The sequence below is a fragment of the Ovis canadensis genome, chromosome 20 (assembly GCF_042477335.2).
Source record: "Ovis canadensis isolate MfBH-ARS-UI-01 breed Bighorn chromosome 20, ARS-UI_OviCan_v2, whole genome shotgun sequence".
NCBI lineage: Eukaryota > Metazoa > Chordata > Mammalia > Artiodactyla > Bovidae > Ovis > Ovis canadensis.
Genome location: NC_091264.1, coordinates 25,172,339 through 25,191,261, shown reverse-complemented (window position 1 = coordinate 25,191,261; position 18,923 = coordinate 25,172,339). Strand labels below are relative to the sequence as shown.

The 18,923-nt window shown below is 39.3% G+C and overlaps 1 protein-coding gene across 1 annotated transcript in view; it reads right to left on the bottom strand.

Moving 5' to 3' along the window:
* Window positions 1–18,923, bottom strand: part of MAPK14 (mitogen-activated protein kinase 14) — a 75,703-nt gene that overhangs the window by 52,861 nt on the left and 3,919 nt on the right. The gene's annotated exons all lie outside the window — the stretch shown is intronic.

The window sequence follows — 18,923 nt, the reverse complement described above, 5'->3', positions numbered from 1 at the left end:
TGTAACTATTACCCTTTTTAAAAAGTGGGGCTTAAAAATATATAAGTTGGTTTTAAAGATATAAATATGTAACAAAAAACAAACAATAAAAATATAAATATGTAAGTTGGATTCAAAATACATAAATGTTCATTGCAGCTTGTTCATAAGAACAAAACTACAAACTACCATAATATCCAACACAGAGGAGTTTATAAACTGTGGTATATATTACATGTACCATACACTGCAGACATTAACATGACTCTTGTTATACTGATGATGGGAAAGAGAACAGGTTTTAGAAGTAAAGGATTATCCCATCCGTAGGGGAAAAATGTAAACTCATTCAGGTATATACACATAAGCAGAGAAGCAGTATCTAATTTACTCAAGATTTTAACACTTTTACTTTTTAATATACATTTTTCTATCCTCTTTTTTAAAAAGTGAGTTTGTATCTTTTAATAAGGCTGTTACTAAAGTTAGAAGCATAAGTCGTCCGTGCTTTTCTGTTACCCTAAAACAAACAAAAAGAGGCAAGCTTTCTAAATTTCATAAAACCACTACTGACAACTATATTTCCCTCAAATGATACTTATAGCTCTATCCTCAAAGTATGCAAACAAGTTTTACCCCCTTTATCTAAGCTATAACCATTTTCCATTTTACCAATCATTTACCATAATTTCAAAAATACGTGAACCACAATCTACTCATTGTCTTATTGATGGGTATTATAGCTATTTCATCGGAGAAGGCGATGGCACCTCACTCCAGTACTCTTGCCTGGAGAATCCCAGGGAGAGGGGAGCCTGGTGGGCTGCCATCTATGGGGTCTCACAGAGTCGGACACGACTGAGGCGACTTAGCAGCAGCAGCATAGCTATCTCGTACACACTAATAATATAAACACTACTAGAATAGACACCTTTACTCACATTGCTTCTTCCATAATTGCATGATTTCCTTAGAACAAATAATTTTTTACTTCAAAAGACATACACTCTCACTTTTTAAAACACATTTTACCTACAAAAGCGAACAAACAGGAATTCTTCAGAGAAACTGCTCTCAGATTATTAGTTAGTAATCCCATGGCCAAAGCTGCTAAAGCAAATACATGTTCCATCCCTTCCTTCATTTCTTTAAGCATTTAACTTGCTCTAACCTAACCTGTTCTATCACTAATCAAAGCAATATTCAAAGAAAGAGGAAACCACATTTTTCATCCTAAATTGAACACTGTAATTACCCAAAGAAGAAATTCCTAATACTTTTTAAAAAATCACCTGATAAAAATCAATTGAATATTGAGAGATGAAATCCAAATTATTGAATAGCTGATCATGCCACATATTATTTGGGAATTATTTCATTTAATCCTTTTAATAACTTCGGGAGATCATTTACTTCCAAAATAAGAAACTAATGGTCGTAAATATTAACAACTCACTGAAGGGTATATAACTCATTTGCAGTGGGATTCAAATTCAGATCTAATTTCAATGCTCACTATTTTCTCCAGTATGCCAAGCTTTCTGAGATAAGGACAACCCCAACTGGCTTTGCCTTTATCATTATACTTACTCATATTATAGCTGGGAAGGTTCCTCTTAAGCACATTTTAAAAACTGTAACTACAAATAAAACCATGTTTTCATGAACATCATCATAAAATGGAATTATCTTTATGAAGATCAGGTTCTCCAAACTAATGTCCAGGACACATTGCTCAATAAGTTTTCCCCCCAGTTGTAAAGTCATAAAGTCCTAAAATTAATTCACACTTTATAAAAAAGGCATTGCTACAGTAAAAAAAAATTAAAGGGAGAAATAGAAAATTCATTACAAACCGTTACTATATTGTGAAAACGTCATTGTCACTTATCTACTGTTGACTATGAATCTACTGCCTAAGACACAATAATATTCATTAAATAAAATTAAATGTTTTGTTATCCATTCATACTAGCCTCCGCCTCTCTGAAAAAAAATTTGGCTTACTAGATTCTTAATTAATATCCTAATTTTTTTTAACTTCTAAATTTACTTACATATACCCTGTTTTATTTTACAAGGGATTTAAAGTAGTCTAGAATGATATATAAACAATTTGACATAAGAGTACATGATTAGGGGAAAATAAACAAGATAAATAAGAAATAATGTATGGGCGAGGTTAGTGCAAATGCTTATCATGAAGTCCTCTCTAAATACCCGTTAGAGGTGGGCCCCAAATTTGGCTCTGAGCCCACTAAAGCCATTGCAACGAGAATACAACCAGTTAAGACATGAATCATAGGAACCATATAATAAAAACAATCCAGGTGCTTGGAGAACTGAGGAGAGGCGTAATTATTCCTGTAATAAAACCAGAGAAGAGTTCCTCCTGTGTATGTTTATGAAGGAGACACTGAATAATGTGGTAACAATGTCCTAATCTACAGCCTTACACAATTCTAATAGTGGGTTTCAGATGGTTCTTCACTTAAGAGTATCCATCAGCAGAGACTGTCTCATAAGGTCAAAACACAGTTCATGAGCAAAGGCAGGGAGGAGAGGACAAAGCAGCATGCCCAACTGCTCTCTGACAGACTCAATGCAAGACTCAATGCAAGAAGAAATCTTAAGTGTTCCTAGAAAAATAAATAATAAGCTCCATATTCCTCAGACAATCTTCCAAAGATGACTTCAGTCAACTGAGCTCTTGATAGGTAAAGAAACATAGGAACTCTGTGTTTATGCTCTATGACTGAAACCTGGCTTTAAGAGTGTCTGCATTACAAGGCAAAGGCAGATCAATATGCTGAGTCAACTGCTTCTTAAAGGGAGAGAGACAACCTCCTAGAAGGTGAGATGCTGTCTAAGCAGGACAACTGCCCACATCCACAGGGCATGAGAGCACAAACAACCGTACCAAGATTTTCTCAAAAAACAATTTGGTTTTTCCCCAACAGAATGAAGAATAAGCAACAGCTGCCAAGTATCTGAGTAATTTGTGGGAAGAACCATAAGTGATTTAACAATTTCTCCTAATGGTCACAGACATCTTCTCCAATCCCTGATTGATGTTAAGGAAAAAGGAACTTTCAACAGTGGTTAAGATGACAACACAATTTTACTCATTCTTGGAAGTAAAGATAAATATTTAAATATATTAAAATCTGTTGCTATTTCGTCACTAAGTCGTGTCTGACTCTTCTGCGACCCCGTGGACTGTGGGCCACCAGTCTCCTCCTCCCTCCATGGGATTTCCCAGGCAAGAATACTGGAGTGGGTTGCCATTTCCTTCTCCAATTAAAATCTGTAGTCATGCTGAATTAATGAATTCTCATTAATACACTAAATTAATTAAAATACCTACTTGAGGAGAAATAATGTGCTAAGAGATAACATCTCCATATAATTTGAGGCTCTTTTCCAACTGAATCCAGGTTAATGAGTTTTCAAAATGTGTCTTCTAAATAACTAAGTAATTCAGATGACTAACTTTGAACTTTCTCTTTACCTGTTATACTTGACACAAATTTCAACAAACACCATACTGGAAATATTTCTTTTTGACACATCTCTCTCCACTATACACATATCCCTTGGTGGCTCAGACGATAAAGCGTCTACCTACAATGAGGGAGACCCAAGTTCTATCCCTGGGTCAGGAAGATTTCCCTGGAGAAGAAAATGGCAACCCACTCCAGTGTTCTTGCCCAGAAAATCCCATGGACAGAGGAGCCTGGCAGGCTAGTCCATGGGGTCGCAGAGTCGGACACCACTGAGCGACTTCACTCTCTCTACTACAGAAATCTACTTGTTCTTTCTTCTAAATTCAGACAAGTGTGCGAGCATCACTGTACTTTTGATGCTTATGCTCTGCCTCTCCATTTTGGAAACAATGTCATGAAACTAAAGGCTACTTCGTGCAAAAACTGAAGTTTTTCATTTGAGAATTTCAAAAAATATTCTTGAGAATAGCAAGGGATTTAAAACTGACTTTAAAAATTTAACAACTGAAACACTGTCAGCTCTCTCTTAGTATATACTCTCAAATATCTTGTTTTAATGTCTTCCTAACACTCTGATTTTTAAAATAAATCACAAAATGATCTACTTGCACTATATATAGTATTTTTCAATGGACTTCAGCTTCTTACAATTACACTTTCAGATTGATTAGGAGAAAATCAGATGTTATTAATACAGCTGTTACAAGTACGTGCAATATGACCAATCTCCAGCTTTTTGGTTTCCAAAAACTTCCTCTCAGAGACTTAAAACACAAATGACATATGAAAAATCTTATCAATAGATACATAGCCCAGAATGGGAAAAACTTGTATGAATGATCATTTACTTTGCCTTGCAGACTTTAGAGTTCAAAAACTTTTAGGCAAATGCAGTATTTTCAAGAAAATCTCACTCAGACAGGAAAACATCTGACAGGATTTATTAGGGACATTAGCCATGGGGCTGGCACTCAGGGAATGGCAACATATATCCTAATACTTGCCATTTCTAATCTGGTTCAATTCCTTCTGCAAAAGCTTCTAAATATTGGAACAAAAATTTTTTAGCAACTGCTTCAGTTTCTACTAGGCTGATGAACAGAAGGGAAGTGAAGTGAAAGTCGCTCAGTCGTGTCCGACTCTCTGTGACCCCAAGGACTATACAGTCCATGGGATTCTCAGGCCAGAATACTGGGGCGGGTAGCCTCTCTCTTCTCTAGAGGCTCTTCCCAACCCAGGGGTCAAACCTGGGTCTCCAGCATTGTAGGTGGATTCTTCACCAGGCTGATGAAAACTAACATTCAAATTACACAGAAATTCACTTAGGCATGCAATCTAAAAATCCCAAACCATTTGCGATTAAAAGGTACTTCATCTTCATTTGCTGAAAGTTCCATTTGAAAAAGAGTAATTCTATAAGATATTTCTTCACTGAAGCTTTAAAAGCTCTGTGGTGTCAATTAACATAAATCTCTCACTGCAAATGTGAAGTATATATCTGCAATAGTTATCCCACATTGAACGCAAAAATATTATACATGGATTATTTCACTTCTTTTATTGGGAATTATTTTCCAAAGTCTTGTTAGCATGTTGCCACCACGGGTATGTATCTTCTCTACTTTTACATGTTTGAAAGTTTCAATAATACGTGTTTTATAAGTTGTCACTAAATAATTTTATCTCCTTTCCAGAAAATCTGAAATATTAAATAGACATCATATGTTACATTGTGACTATTAAGTATTACCATCAATCAACTTTGCCTTGCTTCTACAATTAAAAGCCTTTTGCAATAATAGTGTTCATAGGTTTCACATCCAGAAAAACACCCTACAAATATATGCTATGAACACGACTAGCAATGCACATACCAGGCATTAACATGACTTCACAACTTTCAGGTTTTGCTATTCCTGTGACTCTCATATTAAATACATATTTTTACAGTAACACTTAAGAGTGTTAATTACCCATCACTAGATAATAAACTATCCCAAATTTTGGTGGCTTAAACAAGATTAGTATTTCAGTTTCTGTGAGTCAGGAATTCAAGAGCAGCTCAGTGAGGTAGTTCTGGCTCATGGTCCGTCCTGCAGCTGCTGTCAAGATGCTGGCCACTGAAAGAACCATCTGACGGCTTGACTGAGGCTGGAGTTAACCACTCTCAACACGGTTCCCTTAGTACTAGCAGGCCTTAGTTCTTTGCAATGTGGACCTCTCCACAGGGCTGCTCCAGTGTCTTCTCAACAGAGCAGCTGGCTTCCCTAAAAGCAGTGGTTCTCAATAGAGGTCCCTCAGGAGACATCTCAGTGTTTAAGACAACCGGGGGTGTCTGGTGGGGATGAGAGGGGGATGCTATTAGAATCTAGAGGGTAGAAGCCAGGGATACTGTTACATATCCTTCACAACAAAGAATTATCTGACCCCCAAATACCAATAAATTAAAAGACGCTTACTCCTTGGAAGGAAAGTTATGACCAACCTACACAACATATTAAAAATCAGAGACATCACTTTGTCAACAAAGGTCCGTCTAGTCAAGGCTATGGTTTTTCCTGTGGTCATGTATGGATGTGAGAGTTGGACTGTGAAGAAGGCTGAGCGCCGAAGAATCGATGCTTTTGAACTGTGGTGTTGGAGAAGACTCTTGAGAGTCCCTTGGACTGCAAGGAGATCCAACCAGTCCATCCTAAAGGAGATCAGCCCTGGGATTTCTTTGGAAGGAATGATGCTAAGGATGAAACTCCAGTACTTTGGCCACCTCATGCGAAGAGTTGACTCATTGGAAAAGACTGATGCTGGGAGGGATTGGGGGCAGGAGGAGAAGGGGACAACAGAGGATGAGATGGCTGGATGGCATCACGGACTCGATGGACGTGAGTCTGAGTGAACTTCGGGAGTTGGTGATGGACAGGGAGGCCTGGCGTGCTGCGATTCATGGGGTCGCAAAGAGTCGGACACGACTGAGCGACTGAACTGCACTGAACTGAACTACCAATAGTACTGAGGTTGAGAAACTGCCCCAGAGCAGATGATCCTCAAAGGAAGACCAAGGCAGGAGTCACAATGTCTTTTATGACCTACCCTCAGAAGTCACACTCCATCATTTCTACCATATTCTATACTTTAGAAATGTGAGTCACTAAATAACCGCCTTCACACAAGGGGAGAAGATTTAAGTACCACTCCTTTGGAACAGGAGTATCAAATATTTTTACATCGTTACACTTAGCAACTTGATTTTTTAAATCAAAATACTGGAAAACACCCTGCTTACTTTTGCTAATACCATGTAAATACTTTTTATTGTTCCAGAAAAAAAATCATCAAAGTTCCACTTAACAAAGCTATGTTTGCATCTCAGTGAATGGCCTCTGTAGTCTTTCAATGGTTTGATCTCAAAAAATTCTGCTAAGCATAAACACAGGCAGTCTGATTTAGAGAAAAGTAAACTAGTAGTAAAAAGATCTCAGTTCTAGTTTTGGTTTTGGAACTTCCTAGCAGATGATCGTTGTCAAAGCGTCTATGAGTCTGCTTCCAAGTCAATAAAATGGGGGTGTCACTAGCCCTGCTTATCTTACAGTGCTGTTTTGAGACTCACATAAGATAATTATGTATGAACTATAACTTTATGAACAATAAAAGATAGGTAGTAAATGTTCCAAATGGATATGAATGTGTTACTATATAAGAGTTTCACGATCAGCTTCCAGCATGGGGTTTATCACATAGCAAATTTTCAATATGTATTTTTAGATCTCTTACTCTGAAATTTGAGGTTGAGTATATTTCTGAAGTAACAGTAAGATAGAGCAGTTATTAAAACATAATCAAAGGTTCAAATCATTGATCATTTGTTATTATGTTATAGAAAACTAAAATATCATTTCTACAAGTTAAAATGCACATTTACTCAGCAGTTAACAGAATCTAAGAGTTACTACAATCAGCAATATAGCCAATTCTTTAGAGACTGAACTGAAAAAAACCAAGGTATTACTTATATATTTGTTTCCCAATTTAGACTTTAAAGGAGAGCAGAAGCTATAATGTATTTATCTGTTTATCCTTAAGAACATAATGCCAGATTAGTAAATAAATGCCAAAGATCCTGACCTCAAGGAATTAAGAAGTCCAACTGGGGAGTGAGGTTGAACAGAAAGGCACATAAATTACTAAAGACTTTTACAAAGCAACATATTTGCTTCCTGCAATCCATTCTGTAACACTCCAATCAGATCAATTTTAAAATACTCCCCCTCCTACTTTACAGTTCAAGAAACTATAGCTAACTCTCCCCTGCCCAGAAAAATACAATTGCTTTAGTCCTACCCCCCCCCCCATTATTTCTGGAGGTAGGACCCAAGCACCTGTATGTTTAAAGGCTCCACAAGTGATTCTGAAGCACAAGCAGAATGAAAACCAGAAGTGGGTTCACCCTATCTGAGATATTCCTCCTGTCAGGCTAGTCCATCTCATATCTAATTTTCTTAGTTACGTTTTTTTCTCCTGTCACCTAAAAATGTTCCCTTTCTAGAAATGTTCCAAATACTACCCATCCTTCAAAATAATCCTCAAATCCTTCTTCCTCCATGAAACATTCTAGCTACTACAGCCCACTGGACCTCCAAATTTCTGTATATATCAAGACTTGAAAAAAATCGTATTCGTTTGTGTATTTGTCTGTGCTGGATGTTCACTGCTCGGGCTTTTTCTCCAGTTGCAGCAGGTGGGGGCTACTCTCTAGTTGTGGTGCAAGAGCTTCAGAAGCTGCAGCACACGGGCTGAGTATTTACAGCTTCCAGGCTCCAGAGCACCGGCTCAGTAGTTGCGGCACATGGGCTTAGTTGCTCCACGGCATTGGCAGGCAAATTCTTTACCACTGAGACAGACAGACAGACAGACAGACAGACACACACACACACACACCACACCCCCCCCCCCCCGAGACACCAAGCCATACACACAGACACACACACACCACTGAGACACCAGGAAGACACACACAGACACACCACTGAGACACGAAGAAAGACACCCACACCCACCCACACCACTGAGACACCAGGACACACACACACCAGGAAAGACACCCACACCCACCCACACCACTGAGACACCAGGACACACACACACCAGGAAAGACACCCACACCCACCCACACCACTGAGACACCAGGGGACACACACACACACACACACCAGGAAAGACACCCACACCCACCCACACCACTGAGACACGAGGACACACACACACACCCCTACCTTCCAGTGTATAAAAGAAGCAGATACAACACATTAGTGAACATAATAAAGTGAAGTCGCTCAGTCATGTCCGACTCTTTGCGACCCTATGGACTGTAGCCTACCAGGCTCCTCCATCCATGGAATTTTCCAGTCAAGATTACTGGAGTGGGTTGCCATTTCCTTCTCCAGGGCATCTTCCCGACGCAGGGATTGAACCTGATTCTTCTGCATTGGAGGAAGACACTTTACCATCTGTGCCACCTGGGAAGCCATATATATATATATATATATATATATATATATATATATATAACATATTCACTGATCTGTTTATATCTGTTTCTTTCATACACTGGAAGCCATTTAACACTGTCAGATGAATGCCGAACAGATTTTTTTCACTAATAACAAACCTATAACATAAATACAAAAATATATATATTTCAAACTTCCAAAATTATGCTGCCTTAAAACCTAGAGTTACAGAAATCTTTAGGAAACTGGCTCATTTCCTGACTGTAATTTTCATGGCCACTGTCATTCAACAGTGTTAATGAAAAGCTTCCTTCAAGTATCCGCTCCACATACCTAAGGCTGAACCATACAAGTTTATAACCTGAGTCTAATTCTAAGGTAGTTAATATCTCAGAGGCTGTCCTCAAGAAATACGTAGAAAAATAATCAGGGGGAGGCATGAAACATTACTTTTCAATAGCCTTGAAATCCAAAGGGCTAGACATTCTTGACATAGGTTTGGAACTATAAACTTGGATGTACACGTATATGAACAAGGCCATTTTTGAGCCTTACTGGACAATGAATTCAAAAGGAATATGCACAGAAAATATAGTGTTTCCTTTCGTAGGTGGAAAATTCAACTCACCCTATCAAGTTTCCACTCAGGGCCAATCAATCCAAACATACAGGGTTTATAAACAGTTCTCAATCAAAGGTGATTTTGCCCCCAGATTAAAATGTGGCAATGTCTAGAAACATTTTTGGTTGTCCCACCGGGGGTTCCAACTGGCTTCTAGTGGGTAGGGATACAGGGATGTTGTTAAATACCCTACAATGCACAAGACAGTCCCCACAACAACAAAAAAAATATCGACCCAAGATGTCAACAGGATAAGTAATCCTAGTATTACAATATATTTGGGAATGTAAACACAGCTTGATAGATGCTCATAATAGTTATCGTCTATTCTCTTAACTTGTTATTTTTTACCCTTTTGCATCAGTTCAGTTGCTCAGTCGTGTCCGACTCTTTGAGACCCCATGAATCGCAGCACTCCAGGCCGCCCTGTCCATCACCAACTCCCAGAGTCCACCCAAACCCATGTCCATTGAGTCGGTGATGCCATCCAACCATCTCATCCTCTGTCGTCCCCTTCTCCTCCTGCCTTCAATCTTTCCCAGCATCAGGGGTTTTTTCAAATGAGTCAGCTCTTCGCATCAGGTGGCCAAAGTATTGGAGTTTCAGCTTCAACATCAGTCCTTCCAATGAACACCCAGGACTGATTTCCTTTAGGATGGACTGGTTGGATCTCCTTGCAGTCCAAGGGACTCTCAAGAGTCTTCTCCAACACCACAGTTCAAAAGCATCAATTCTTCGGCGCTCAGCTTTCTTTATAGCCCAACTCTCACATCCATGCCTGATCACTGGAAAAACCATAGCCTTGACTAGACGGACCTTTGTTGACAAAGTGATGTCTCTGCTTTTTAATATGCTGTCTAGGTTGGTTATAACTTTCCTTCCGAGGAGTAAGCATCTTTGAATTTCATGGCTGCAGTCACCATCTGCAGTGATTTTGGAGCCCAGAAAAATAAAGTCAGCCACTGTTTCCCCATCTATTTGCCATGAAGTGATGGCATCAATATCATTTAATTTATTGAGACTGCTAATTTCAAAGTAGATGATTCAAAGCATAAGGCATCTAGGACACTAACCTAGGAATCAGAAACTGAAGCAAGTCAAACATGTAATGTCAGGTGAGGAAATTATTAAACTTCTAGCAATATAAGATACTAACACCAATATTTCACTTCAATTTAATACTAAGATCATTGAGGAGTCATATTTTACTATAACAAATGAGAAAGATAACTAAGATTTTCACCAGCACGTGGTAGCCCAGAGAAGAAAACATAAATAGAAACTGATTATTCAAAAGTCTAAGTTCAAGAAGGTTCCAGCTACCTAACAGTCCTATATGAGGGATTTGACAGAAGAAGGGAAAAAGAAATTGCTACTAGGTATGTTAAGCATAAAGCAATTATTTATAAGAATAAAGTTATATTTACCACAAGGATAAGGAAATATAAGAATGAAGAGTTCAGAAAATACTGCATAAACCAGACACTTCAACTTAAGTGTCACCGACAGACCTGGGGCATCGCATCTGGTCCCATCACTTCATGGCAAATAGAAAGAGAAAAAGAGGAAGCAGTGACAGATTTTATTTTCTTGGGCTCCAAAATCAGTGTGGACGGTGACTGCAGCTGTGAAATTAAAAGATGCTTGCTCTCTGGTAGGAAAGCTAAGATAAACCTAAACAGTGTATTAAAAAGCAGCGAGATCACTTTGTCAACAAAGGTCCATAAAGTCAAAGTTATCATTTTCCCAGGAGTCATGTGCAGATGTGAGAGCTGGCCCATAAAGAAGGCTGAGTGCTAAAGAACTGATGCTTTCAAACTGTAGTGCTGGAGAAGACTCTTGAGAGTCCCTTGGACAGCAAGGAGATCCAACCAGTCCATCCTGAAGAAATCAACCCTGAGTATTCATTGGAAGGACTGATGCTGAAGCTGAGGCTCCAATACTTCGGCCACCTGGTGCAAAGAGCCAACACACTGGAAAAGATCCTGATGCTAGGAAAGATTGAAGGTAAAAGGAGAAGGGGGTGGCGTAGGATGAGATGGTTAGACAGCATCACCAACTTAATGGACATGAATTTGAGCAAACTCTGGGAAATAGTGGAGGAGAGGGGAGCCTGGTGTGCTGCAGTCCATGGGGTTGCAAAGAGTTGGACACGACTTAGCGACCGAACAACAGCAAACAATTTACGGGTGAGAAGGTCAGAGACACTACCCCATGTGGAATTACAGAGCTGCAGGAAGCAACTAGACCCTGGAGAAGGAAATGGCAACCTACTCCAGTATTCTTGCCAGGAAAATCCCAAGGACGGAGAAGCCTGGTGGGCTGCAGTCTATGGGGTCACAAAGAGTTGGACACGCCTGAATGACTGAGCACGCATGCACCTGAGTGTGTAGAGGACTCTTACCCTCATTGTCCCTTTCTTCCCCTAAGACACAGCCTCCCTGAGCCCTCGGGAGATCAAAAGAAGAAGTTCTGACCTCTTGTGGGCCCATGCTGATGTCATCACTTTCTAGTTCTGAATCAGATGGAAAGGTCTCTCTGACAGAGATTTCAAACACATACCCTTGCAACAAAGTTGCCCTTGATGTACAAAAGTTACCAGTATGTCACTAGATTCAAGAGAGACACTGAAAAATCTAAAAGATTTCAAGATAAACATTAGAAATAGAAAAGTAGATTTGAGATGGCAACTAAAGCTGAAAGAATGCAGAAAAGAAAAGCTACAAAGGACTTCCAAAATAAGCCCCTTCTAGACTGCCGTTTTTAAAAGCAAGAACCCCTTCTGCTTTTTTGGTTTTTTTTTTTCAATCTTTATAAACAAAACACCTCCAACAGTGCTTTAGCACTGGCTAAGCTAAATTAATGAAGTTAAGAAAGCAAAGAAGAAATTGGTGTGGCTTTTTTCATGATTTTTTTTGGGGGGGTGGGTGGTATAATGACATGTGATGCCTATACTCTGGCCCTTAAGCTTGGGAAAGCAACAGGCGCATACTTGTGGGTAGACTGACAGTAAGCCACACACACTCATGCATCTTCCTTTGTGTCTCAGGCACAGTGACAATGTCACCAAGGCCTAAGAGAAGGTTTTGAGGAAAACAAGGAAATCTGTAACATCATTCAAAGCAACAGGAGCCAACATGCTCAGGGTATAAAGTTACTCAGACAGCAGGCTTAGACAAAATAAACATTTGTTCTATTACCTTTTTGTTATGTTGTCATGGGAATCTGTGTTTAGGAATACTTATTTTCTGCAACTAGATGATAGAGCAGTAAAAGGGGAATGGCTTTCATAAGAGAAGCAAACTTTTATCTGTAAAGGCAGAAAAGAAAATAAATAAATCCTACGGGTTTTTAATGAGGCCACATGTGTTTCAATCCATAAGATTTATTCAAGTTAACGGAGAAGTTCACTGGGGGCTCAGAGCCAACACACTGTTAACAGGTAATAATAATCCAACAGCTACTAAAATTATTGTAATAGGGGAAAGGCAGAGGAATGTAAAGTAGATACACAGCCAAATAAAACAGAAAATAAATGAGATCTTAAGAGCTGAAAAAAGGTAAAAATGACTTTTTAAAAATAACCCAATAGCAAGAAAAAACCTAGAAGCCCAAACAAGTTAGAAAACATTCAACCTGCCAGCAGGCTAATCTTCTTTTGTCACCAGAAGTCTAGAGCTAATCTCTTTGCTCCCTTCCTTTTGGCAACAGAAACCTGAAAAGTGAAGTAAGCTTCACATGTTATTTAAAGAGCTGGACCAGAGTACCCTGAATTTCTAGGGCCCACCGAAAGCACTGGCTCAGGGACACTGAGCCTTCTGGAAGGAGCATGGGTCACAGCTGCGCACCAATTCATCCGACTCCTCCACTATGCCCTAAAGTACGATTAGCACCTCTGAATGGGTAAGAAACAGAAATTAAAAAGCAGGGACCCCAGTGCAGAGTGAGCTCGGAGAATAGGGCCTTTGCATGTGGTGATCCCTCAGCATGGGATGTTCTTCCTTCTCACTCAAGTCCAACCAGTGTCCATCACTTCCTTCAGGTCTTTGCTCAGCTGTCAGTCCACCACCGAGGCCTACCCAGCCTACCCCGCCTAAAGGTGCAACAGCCATCCCAGCACCCCCTCCCTCCCTTTTCCTTACTTTATTTTCCCCGTAGTGCTTATCACCTGGCGTGCTATAAATCTTAATTACTTATTTACTGTCTACCTCTGTTCCCCTTCCCCTTAGCCTATAGGCTCTTACAGGCAGAACTTTTCATGTTTTGCTCACACTCCATCTCCAGCACCTAAAAAGTGACCCCCACCACCACCACACACAACAGGTATATAAGTATCAGTATAACACACAAGAGTCCTATCCTCAGGGAGATGAGCATGAACCCATCCTCCTCTGTCTGTAACTCCATGACCATACACCCTGTAAGACCCCAAAGTTGAGACCTATCCATCTGTCCAAGGCCAAAACTCAGGCGTCATTCTGGACTCCTTTCTCTTCTGTACCTTTTTCTCGCCAACATTCAGCCTGGGGGCCAAGTAAGTCAGAACCCAGGACCCACTGTCGAAAGTGCAGAACCTACAAACCACCACCTGCTTCCCTCCCTAGAACAAATCATTTAAAGGCTGAAATGCTGGGCGTTCGGTTGACTTTATACAATCTTAACGCACGCGTACTAACTTTATGGAAACACCATGCAAAGACAACTACTTCTAATACTAAAAGCTTCATTTACTTAAACAAACTAACAAAAACTTCAGGTTTAGAGGTTCTGTTTTCATTTGTCCTGAAGAAACACATGAATCACCTCCAAGTACATGACAACCATGAAAAGATTTCTAGGTTTCAGAGCCAAGGGAACCCACTTCATAACAAGGTGTGCTTTTTTGTTTGTTTTTTTTTTTTTTGAGCTCTACAGTAATTATACCTCTAGGATAGGAAAAAATCAATACCAAATTTCACAGGAAAGAGCAAAAATCCAAGATATTTTCAAAGGCCTAGAGAAGCGGTTATTTCTATTTATATCCTATACTTACATAACAGAAACATGTACAGATAGTCTCAACTTTCCAAAATGTGCACAGAAGAATTTCAAACCAAAGGGATTCATAAATTCAGGAATTAATTATTTGCACTGACAGTTCTTTGGGAACTGGTCTATCAATTCTGAGGCAGAGATGTGACTTTAATCAGTCATTACCTCAGGTTAGAAAGGCTTACACTGGTGGGATTGGTTAGTCATAGCTCTACTATTTCAAACGATCCAGCAACTCCTTTCTTCTCAAAAGGAGGGTGGGGAGAGGCAAACAGCACCAGAGAAGGTGCCACCAAGACAATCTTAGCAGCCTAAAGCATAGGAAAGGAGAATTCTGAAGTACTAAAATCACAGAACCAAATCCAAAGTAGTACTGTATACCAGACCCTCATCTATAAACCTAGGTTAATACTAGCCTTCACAGAGCTAGTGAAAACTGAATAATGCTTTGAATGCAAATATATTATAAAGTATAAAATCCCATAAGAATGCTTGTTAATACTAAAGTGAGATATTAATAGATCTTTGAGGCTAAAGCAGAGGGAAATCAAAGGCAGAGTAGTCCTCAGTAGCAAGGAATTAAACTGGCAGAACTGAAACGCGAGAGGTTCAGGATACCCTTATTTTCAAATGGGAGCCTGTGGAAAATGGGAATCTGACAAACAATGACTTTATAGCCAACTTAAACGAACTCTTTCTTAAAAGTCTTCACATATCAATAATACAAATATTTTGCCATTGTGTTTAAATATTTATTGGTTGGTACTGGTAACATGCAGCCAATCACCTTGCTTTTGCTTACAAAGAAGAGCAAATGCAAAGAAAGATCAGCAAGGGCTTACTATCACCACTAGAAAAATAAAAGACTACCCCTCTCACTCCAGTACTCTTGCCTGGAAAATTTCATGGATGGAGGAGCCTGGTAGGCTACAGTCCATGGGATCGCTAAGAGTCGGACACAACTGAGTGACTTCACTTTTTCTTTCTTTCTATAGTTCCTTTTGGAGAAGGAAATGGCAACCCACTCCAGTGTTCTTACCTGGAGAATCCTATGGACGGAGGGGCCTGGTGGGCTACAGTTTATGGGGTTGCAAAGAGTCAGACACGACTAAGCAACTAGTACACACACATATACCCCTTTCACTGATTAAGAGTCAGGAAAGTCACCTCTGCACACTCTATAATGACATTCTTTTATTTATTTGTGCCCTGGCTCTTTTTTTTTTTCCCCAAGATTTAAAATGATGAGTGGCTATTAATACTAAAAAACTTAGCTTCACTTATCTTTACTACATTTATTTTCACAAAGCATTTTGGATGTTGAATTTGACCTCTTAGTAAATTTTGCCATTCTTTTACCAAAGTTTTGGTATATACTTTATATACTGATGATAAATATAAACAGCACAGAACAATGCCCAGAACATAGAAAGCAATCCATAAAATGCAGTTATTATTCACATCACACTATACACCTACCAGGGAATGAACTGTCTTTGTCTTGTTTAACAGTCTAGCTCAAGAAACCTAGCCTGCTATCTGGTCCATGAGTGTGTGAAGTCATTTTAGGCATGTCCGACTCTTTGCAACCCTATGGACTGAGGCCCACCAGGCTCCTCTGTCCATGGGGAGTCTCCAGGCAAGAATACTGGAGTGGTTTACCATTTCTTCCTCCACAGGCTCTTCCCCACCCAGGGATCAAACTTGTGTCTCTTGCACTGGCAGGCGGGTGGGTTCCTTACCACTAGCACCACCTGGGACGCCCCTAAAGATGTGTGCGTGCTAAGCTGCTGGTCCATAGTTGGTGCTCAATAAATATTACTTAATAAGTGATTCAATATGGTTTAAGAATAATTCTGATCTCTTACCTGTTTTATGGTTACCACTGCCGCACCTCCTATAATCAAAGGCAAGAGTCTGGAAAACGCATACACCAGAGGAAGGGCATTTAAGTTCCTGTTTATATTTCCTTAAACTCACCACAAAGATCCTCCCCCGCCCCTTTCGTCCCTAAACCACAAAATCAATGCTTTGCAACACCGTACTCTTGAACAATTTTGCTTCATTTCCCCTCACTGACAGCGCACCAAGTTCCTTAAAGCTGCAAGCTTTAGTTTAGTTCCCTTTACCCCTTAAGAAGGAAAGGCATGTTTGTAAAACTCTAATACTCAAAGTTCTATTTTGATTTCTTGATCTTTCATTCACGATTAGTTATCACACTTGCGTTACTAGATACTTAGTACAAATGAAAACACTGAAAATTGGCTTATTATTTAATTTTTAAAGTTAACACATCAAAGTGTATCACACTTCAGAGCAATCAAATTAGGAAACTGACACATTATTTCAGTGATGTTGCATTCCTTGAAATACTTTCAGAGATTCTTTTTTGGAACAGACTTCAATCCAGTTCTACAAGTCCCACAGGAAATTCTGTGTCATTACTTTACGGTTACAACTCCTATTTGACCTCAAACAGTATCACCAGCCTGGCTGCCTAATCTTTTTCACCAGACTTGAGCCCAAATTCTCTAAATGATTTGGATTCAATCTAATTTCCTAAAATCAAATCTGCTCTAAAAAAAAAATGAAGAGAGTGAAAAATAACACAGGCTCCAAAGTGGATTCTAAGAGAAGTTTAAAAAACATTTTTTTTTTCTGCCACACCTAAAAGCTGCTGACTGAAAGAACAACTTGAAATAACTACTCTGAATGAGATAACACATGTGAATGTAAATTCTGATATTTTCAATCCAAAATCAACTATACTTGTTTACGGTCAACTGTCACATAATATTGGTTATTTTTCTCCACCAATATGTTATAGGTTACACCTTAAACAACCTTAGCAGAACTGCCTCCACAGAAAGACACACAAGAAACTTAACAGGGGTGGTCTCTTGAGAAAAGAACTAGTCCAACTGGACAAAGAGAATGGAAACTTTTCACTGTCTTTCTATGCCTTTTACATTTTATACAATGTGAATGTACTACCTACTTTTAAAAACCTGTTTAACAAAATTACTTCCAAGTGTCAGTTTTGATGGCTTCTATAAACCAGAAAAATAAAGCACTAAAAAATGTGGAGTTCATGTTTTATCAGCACTTCACTGGATCTCCAGTGCCAGGGCTGAGTTACTCACATCAACTGTAGGGAAACCTTGCAAGCAGTTCACTAACTCCCCACAGTTGAGCCGTATCACTCCACTAAAGTTTAAACAACAATGATAGGAAACAAAAATTCAGTACCACAAAAATTAATGTGTCAATTCCAGAATGAAAACTGGCCGTAAACAAGTGAGCTATTAAAGCAGCAATGATCCAAACATCTTCGAAAATTATCGAATCAACAGCACGCTATAAAAATGGAAAAAAGATGTCAAGCATAGGGCCATCAGCGACATCACTCAAGCAGCCTGAACTAGAAAACGCAATATGATCTGTTGCTGGACACAATTGCACAATCTCAATTACCCAGAAGATTCTACCAAACAGGAAATTCATGCTGGGGCTTTAAGAAACACAGGAATTATATTCAAAGATTACCAAGTCTAAAAGCCTGGAACCTGCCCCGAAACAAACTAATTTTGTAGACCTCTTTGCAAATAATGCATGCACAGGAATTACATGAATTAGCTTCAGGTCAGCTCTCAAATTACACAAAATCTAAAATACAGTGTATAAAACCTTAGAAGTTAGAAAAGTTAGTGAACTGAGTCTGGAAATTTTACAGTAGCGTTTCATTTAAAAGACATTCATAGTGTGAATTAAAGCTGAAAAGTGTCTCTTCCTTCTTTTGCTATATATTCCATATCCCATGAAAACCATTATGTACCTCTCAGGCCGTAAGTGCAGATTAAGTTCTCTGCAAACCCTCTAAAGGACTTTAAAAACACAGTGTTTCACAAGAATTATCACGATTAAAAAATATTTATAATACATCGCAGCATTGTTAATAACTTTTTGATCTTGAGGGCGTCCAACGGATCTGAACCTCACTTGCTCCAAAGGAGAAAATCGTTTTGTCAAACAATACTTAAATGAGCAGTGGTATGTGACTAATCAGCGAGGCCGCCAGCTTCTCAAGCTGCAGGCACTACCACCACCCCCCACTCTGCGAAAAGGAAATACGCTTTCAACTGAATCGGAAACACACCACTCAAGCTGGCACAGGGCTCACCGAGATAAAGTCGGTATTTTAAGCTCCCTGGATAGCTGCTAATTCAAGTGCGAATTCAAAAAGAACCCTTCTCAAAATGCAATTTCGACAGAGGTTTGCAA